The sequence below is a fragment of the Phycodurus eques genome, chromosome 5, assembly GCF_024500275.1.
Source record: "Phycodurus eques isolate BA_2022a chromosome 5, UOR_Pequ_1.1, whole genome shotgun sequence".
In the NCBI taxonomy this organism is placed as follows: domain Eukaryota; kingdom Metazoa; phylum Chordata; class Actinopteri; order Syngnathiformes; family Syngnathidae; genus Phycodurus; species Phycodurus eques.
This window is the reverse complement of record NC_084529.1, coordinates 30392370-30400284: the sequence shown is the minus strand read 5'-3', so window position 1 is coordinate 30400284 and position 7915 is coordinate 30392370.

The window sequence follows — 7915 nt, the reverse complement described above, 5'->3', positions numbered from 1 at the left end:
ATGAATGAAACAAGAAAAAAACATATCAAAATACATTTATATACACTTTGAAATAACATTTCCTTCAATAGGCCTCATGACAAACTTTGCGCCCAAACTTGCTCTGGCAAGTTAAAGAAAAAAAAGAAAAAGAAAAAGCACACCCATTCCCATATATTGTGGCATACTATAAATGATGTTGGTTTCAAGCAAAGCAGCCGATCGCACATCTCAGACGTGAGATGATTCGAAATATATTCCTTCAGTGTGCAAAATGTGTCTGTATGCTAGAGAAAACAAAGCTCCGGATTCACTTTAACCATATTTTCTTTGCTGGATTTGAGCATGTACAACCTCTAAATGGCTCCTTTGTTTTAAACGGGCTTTATATTTTCCTAATTTGTAGCAATTTCTTCAGGGGAGTCTCTGACAGGATTAGTTTAAGCCTATTCGCTTAGGCTAAGCAAAGCCTAACCGTGTATAATGAGCATTTTATACACTTCAGGTCCAGACCAAAAAATGTCTGCTCCTATTCTGTCAGTAATATAGATCTTTGTGTTTTAGGTATGAACTCGCAAAAGGTTTGAACTGTTCCTTTTAAGTCTTCTATAAGAAAAAAAACAAATCCAAATGGACTTGTGACTTTGTGTAAAACGTAAATACAAACAAGATACAATGATTTGCAAATCCTTTTCAACCTACAGCCTATTCAGTTGAATGCACTACAAAGTTCAGACTCATAAACTTTGTTTTTTTTGCAAACATTCACTCATTTTGATTTTGATGCCTGCAACACATTCCAAAAAAGCTGGGAAAGGGACGTGTTTACATCACCTCTCCGTTTAACAACACTCAATAACCATTTGGGAACTGAGAACACAGATTGCTGAAGCTTTGTAGGTGGATTTGTTTCCCATTCTTGCTTGATGTACAACTTCATTTGCTCAGCAGTGCAGGTTCTCCATTGTTGTATTTTGCCCTTCATAATGCGGCACACATTTTGGATGGGAGACAGGTCTGGGCTTCTGGCAGGCCAATCTAGTACTCGCACCCTTTTACTATGAAAACATGCTGTTGTAACACGTAGAGAATGTGGCTTGGCATTGTCTTGCTGTAAAAAGCAGGCACATGGCTGGAAAAGACATTTCTTGGATGGCAGCATATGTTTCTCTAAACCTGTATGTACCTTTCAGCATTAATGGTGCCTCCACAGATATGGGCATGGGCACGAACACACCTCCATACAATCACAGGTGCTGGCTTTCGAACTTTGCGCTAATGACAATCCGGATGGTCATTTTCCTCTTCGGCCCGGAAGACACCACGTCCAAGATTTCCATTAACAATTTGAAATGTGGACACGTCAGACTACAGCACACTTTCAGGTGAGCTCAGGCCCAGAGAAATTGGCGACATTCCCGGGTGTGACTGCTATATGACCTTTGCTTCGCATGGTAGAGTTTTAACTTAACCTTTAGCCCACGTGGCGACATCCTTAACAGAATGATGCCGTTTTTTTTTTTAATGCAGTGCCGCCTGAGGGATCGAAGGTCACGGGCACTCACATGCCGAGATCCAGATTCTCTAGATCTTTTGATGATATTGTGAACCGTAGATGATGAAATCCATAAATTGCTTGCAATGGTTCATTGCTAAATGGTGTTCTTGAACTTGAAATATTTGCCTGTGCAGTTGTTTACAAAGTGGTGAATAACCCAGCCTTTCGGGGATGCTCCTTTTGTACCCAAACATGACACTCGCCTTTACAATTAACTTTTTGAGCATTCCTCAACTTTCCCAGTCTTTTGTTTCCCCTGTCGCAGCTTTTTTGGAATGTGTCATGGGTATCAAATTCAAAATGAGAGAATATTTGCAAAAAAAAAAAAAACAATAACATTCATCAGTTTCAACATTACATATCTTTTCTCTGTCGTGTATTCGATAGGTTGAAAAGGTTGGAAATCATACTATTCCGTTTTTATTCATGCTTGACACAATGTCCCCACTTAAATGGAATTGGGGTTTGTAATTTCATGAATAAATATAATTCCACTAGCCACTCGAGTATGTGTGTGGAAGTGTATGTGCATGTTTGTGTAGGGTGTGTGTCTTCTTCAAAAGCTTCTTTATGTCCAGTAAAGAAAAGCGAGACACTTTTGTGTATGTGTGTGTGGACAAAGTAAAGCAGACAAAAGAGGGGGGAAAATGAAAATCACTGGATGCTTTGTTCTTCCCTCTGTGCTCCAACTGAGTGCTCTCTGGCCACAGCTGAGCTTTTGCATGTTCCCGCTCTGGTTGTCATGGATAACTGGGTAACGTGGAGCTCCCGGTGCTAAGCAGCGGGACCACTGGCCTCTGCAGACCGTGTCCTCCTGTGGAGAGGCAGAACAGCCTTTAAGATTGACCCCCCCCCTCCATCCCCCTTACACTCTGCGCCTCCCCCTCCCCCGTCTGCCTCACCCTCCGACCCTCACCAATCCCTCCTCATGAAATGAGTGCACACCAGGGGGCCTGTGTGTGTAGCGCTCCCCTAATGTGACTGCCGTTGGCACAGAGGGGCAAAAGCCCTCACTCAGTGGTTGGTCCCCCTCTGCCCCCTCCTTTTTCCTCTGCTCATTTCTGCCGGTAAACACAAAAGAGTGCTGAAAAAAAAAAAGCCCACATTACAAGCATCTTAAGGGTCAAGGACAGGCCTCAGGCTGAATAGCTTCTAAGAGCTGCATTGTCAAATCACATAGCTTGCGATTACACCCTCTGTCATCTCTGCATGGATTTGACTCCCTTATACACACATCCGACAAAGAAAACATCAAGTAGCCACAACGGAGCAAGTCGCCCGACCGACATGCAGTGGGAATTCATACAGACGGGGCATGAATGGACCAAACCGGGAGCAGATGTGGAATTACATACATAAACAACAAAATGGTTGATAGGCACAAAGGACAGAAAAGCTATGGTTATAAAAAGAGAGGAAAAGAGTTCCAACGACATCAATACAACCATCGCGGCGACCGCACACAAACAAATTATTTGCACAAGCGTCTCTTTCTTCAGATTTTTTTCTGATGCCACCACAGAAAGGTTGCAAGTGACAGAAAAGCAGAATACGCCAATGATGGTCATCCAAGAAATGGAACTTGTGACCTCAAAAAAACGACACACATACACATGCAAAATAAGCAAAAGCATATGTCTAGCCATCCATTTTATACCACTTCTCTCAGGAGTCTATCCCATCTTATTTTGCTCAATAGGCAAGGTACGTACTGGGCTAGTCGCCAGTCTCAGGGCCCAAATCAACAAACAGCCGCTCACATTCACACCGATGAGCGATTTAGAGTTTTCAATTTGCCTAAGAAGTGCAATTTTAGAATGTGGGAGGAAGGCTGCAATACCTGGAGAAAACCGAAGCAAGCACAGGGAGAAGGTGTAAATTCCCTACAGGAAGGGCTAGGCTGAGCTTTGAACCCAGAACTTGTGACTGTGAGACAGATGTCAACGTACTCGCCCCAAGCTCTGCCGGAGAGATCTGGGCAAGAATTCTGGATATTCTCCCACAAGAATATCGGCTTGATGGCATTTATTAAGAACAAGGTTTGTCAAATGGGACTCTTTTGTGGTCTTGTCATTTGTCATTTCTCTTTTACCAAATTGGTTCGTTTACTATAAGTAAGAGGGTTTGTTTTTCATACAATAATCGTAGTCATTAGGCAGCACAGTTGATTAGTGGTTAGCAGGTCGCCCTCACAAATCTGAGATTGTTGGTTCGAATCTTAGGCCTTCCTGTGCGGAGTTTGCATGTTCTCCTGGTGCTTGTCCAGCTTCCTCCCACATTCCAAAAACATGCAGTTTAGGTTAAGTGAACTCTAAATTGTCCATAGGTGCGAACGCGTGTGTGAGTAAGTGTTCGACTATATGTGCCCAGTCAATGACTGGCGACCAGTCCATGGTGCACCTCGCCTCTCATCGCCTGGGTTAGGCTCCAGCTCGCCCTCCCCAATGAGGACAAGGACTATACAAAATGGATTTGGATTATTATTGTGTTGACTAAACTCACATGCATAAAAACATCTCATAATGCAAATGAAATTAATATCTCCCTGACCAAAGAGTAACTGTGTGAACCCTTAATGAACTCTTTGCTGACACAAGAAGCAGGTGGCAGCAGGATTACTTACTAACGTCTGCCCTCTACCGGCCATAAGTGGTGCGTGCAGACATGTCATTGAAGATTTATTATTACTTTTTTTCATTGCGTATATACAGTCCCCTCCAAAGGTATTGGAACGATAAGGTCAATTCCTTCGTTTTTGTTGTACACTGAAGACATTTGTCTTTCAGATCAAAAGATGAAGATGAGACAAAAGTTCAGAATTCCATATTTTGTTTCATGGTATTTACATCTAGATGTGTTAAACAACTCAGGACAGAGCAACTTTTGTTTGAACCAACCCACTTTTCAAGTGCGCAAAACTATTGGAACATGTGACTGATGGGTGTTTGGAGTTGCTCAGGTGTCGATTTTTCGACACCTGAGCGATTGATGGCTTAAACATTAGATAGTGCTTGTTTTTGGCTTTGGGTTTCACCTGTGAAAACTGCATTTGCTGTTAAACAAACATGAAGACCAGAGAGTTGTCCATGAGAAAAAAAGCACACCATTTTGAAGCTGAGAGAAGAGGGGAAATTGATCAGAGTTATTGCACAAACATTGGGCAGAGCCAATACCTCAATTTGGAATGTCCCGAGAACGAAAGAAACGACTGGTTTACTGAGCAACAGACATCAAACAGGCGGGCCAAGGGTATCAACAGCAGTTGATGACAGAAACATGGTGAGAGCTGTGAAGAAACACCCGAAGACAACAGTTAGTGACATCACTGTCAACCTCCACAGGGCACGGGTGGTGAAGGTATCACAATCCACTGGTCACTGTTGACTGGCTTCAAACAAAAGGTGCTCTGTCCTGAGTTGTGTAACACATCTAGATGTAAATACCATGAAATGAAAGCTGGAATTCTGAACTTTTGTCTCATATTCATCTTTTGATCTGAAACCCAAATGTCTTCAGTATACAACAAAAACAAAGGAATTGACCTTGCCGTTCTAATACTTTTGGAGGACACTGTACAGGAGAGCAACAACTGTTAACCGCATACAATTGAATGGACGGCATGGAATTATTCATGTCATGATACAATTACAAGACGTTTGCGTTTTTACATTTGCTTGGTACAGCAATTGTATATATTAAATACCAGTCAACTTGAATTTACATTTGTATCACTAGACTGGACACTAAAACGCAACTTAAAGTGGGACTAAACAGACCCAAAACATGTCATGCAAATTCGACACACCGCAGAGAAGAGTCATGTTACCAAGCCTGCCAAAGTTGAATGAATAATAATTTAAAAAAAAAAAAAAATCACAAAGTATTTAAAATCAGGCTTCAAAATGTGAATAATAAGGGCCACCTCTCAGCTCTCAGATGCTGAGGGCGTGCGAATGGATGCGCCAAAAGGAATCAGACATACTGAGGGGGTGATAGCTTCTACCAGGGGTGTCAAACCCATTTTTGTCACAGGCCACATTGTTGGTACAAATACCCTTAGATGGCCATTATGACTTTGTAACCATAGAAATGTTTGATCGTGTCATGAAAAATCAGTGGGCCTCCACATACTCATGGTTTGGCACTGCAGAGTTACATACTCGCTGATTGGGTTTTTTTCCAACGGTCTTAAAATCAAACTTTTTTTTTTTTTTTTTTTATTCTTAAAAATGGTTTCATTCTTCATTCTTTTTTTTTCTTCCAAAATGGGCATCGGTTATCCGTGAAGTTTTGCTAGTCATGGTCTGGACCGGTAAACACAACAAATTGATGGATAACTCTTATTTGAAAACAGAAGTCAGGAATAATTGTTTGGGCAACTGATCAAGTTACTGTAAAACAATGGGTTTGGTAACAAAAAATGCTTCGATTATACCTGTAACATCGCAACATTGTTATTAAATCGAACAATTTGAAATGTTGGTACAGATTTGAGCAAGTCATTTGGTTTTGCGGGCCACATAAAATGGTGTGTCGGGCCGGATGTGGCACCCGGGCCTTGAGTTTGACACGTGTGGCTTATACAATGTAAAATCATGTTAGGAGGCTCAACTTCAAAATGGAACCTCTAAACCCACCTAATAAAGCCTCTTTGCAGGAAAACCCAGCTGTGCTTTCTCCTCTAAACAGAGATGACTACAGAACACCAGCCCCCCGCCCCCAACCCCCTCCACACACACACACACACACACTCACACTCACATCACTCTACAAGTGTCATCTGTGGAGGGCAAACTTAACCCAATTAATGAGTTGGGAGTGTTGAGGCTTGGCTGTGGATACATTTGGGGCTGCCAAGACGGCACCAAGGCAGTTAGCCAGGAAAGAAACCAGCTGCTTGCACGCCACATGACAGTCAGGCAGCTAACCAGCCCACAAACTAACTTGCCAAATGCTCAAGTCTGTGTTCTGTCAGGTAGGCAGCCGATCAAAAGAGCTCATTTCATAACTGACTTTGACCCATGATTCATGGTCTTGTACACTTACTAGCAGCATGCTCATTTCAGCAACATTAATTGAATGTTTACACATATGATGAACCTATGTCATGTATACAGTCGTACAGTATAAAGGAAAACACACACACACACACACAGCGCATACTTAGCACAAGTGCCAGGTGCACAACCCAACAGTCAGACGTGTTGCTAATTAGGGCCTTATTGGAAGGTGCCATCACAACAATTAACACCCTAATGTGTGTGTTGCTGGTGATGGGAGGGAAGGTGTTTGCTGCGGTGGAGTGGGTTCATGCTTGATGTCGCTTCAAGAGATCCTGGGGTACGTGCACAAGCAGACGCACACGCCAAGACCATCCCCTGTTGAACTATTTTCTGTAGTAAACAAAAGCAGCGTAGTGGAAGGCAGGCAATCACAGAGTGCCAAAACAGCCGTGTATCCACATGTTGGGATGGAAGTCTTTATATATAAAAACTCCATACACCTCTGTTCGAATAACAAGCTTTTGTGATATTTATATAAAAGAGATTATTTATGTTTATTTTCCCACTATTGTGACCAATAACTAATCTTTCAACTGCAAATAAAATCTCCCAAACACATGGAGAAAAAAAAAAAAAAAAGTGGTCTTGGTCTGAAAACACCAAAGGTGGAGCTGGGGCCTTACGCAAGGTGGAAGGAATTATAAACAATTCAAAATAGCAGTCAGTGTTAGCACGAAACTTTCAGGCTTCTGTTAAAAAGGTAAAAAATAAATAAAGGTCAGGAGAAGCCTTCTAGAATATTTGAAATTTATTTGGGGTTAATCAAAGGCACCATTATGGTGGCAGGTAAGTGCTGACGCCCATTTAACACGAGTTTGATTGTGATTAATTTTGAACACAGTAACATCGTAGTTATGAGAGGGTGCACCCTTGTGCAACCACATTTCAGTTCTTTATTTTTACTACTCATCTCAAAAAGTGTTTTTCAGTTTAGTTGTGCAGATTGGATGTCACACCTTTTAGTGGAAAGTTTTTAAACAATTTGTCTTGGCCTAATTTTTTTGTTGGAACCCAAGAAATCTGCCGTGGATACTTTTTATAGCCATTGTCAGTGCTTCTAAGAAATATTTTACCAAGGTCGTCTTGCCCCACCTGTACCACTCCACAGGAGAAAGGGAGAGCTGGAGGGGGTGCACTTGGCAAGGCGCCTGACACCCTTGACTTGCCCATTCATTGTGCGTTTGCTGAGGGTACGTCAGCACGTTTTGATGTCACTGCGGAGGGCGTCTGACGCTCAGCGCCGTGTCATCAGATAGAAAAATTTTATTTTGTGGAGCGGTGACGTCAAAACGCTCCTCCAATGGGAGCGGGGATG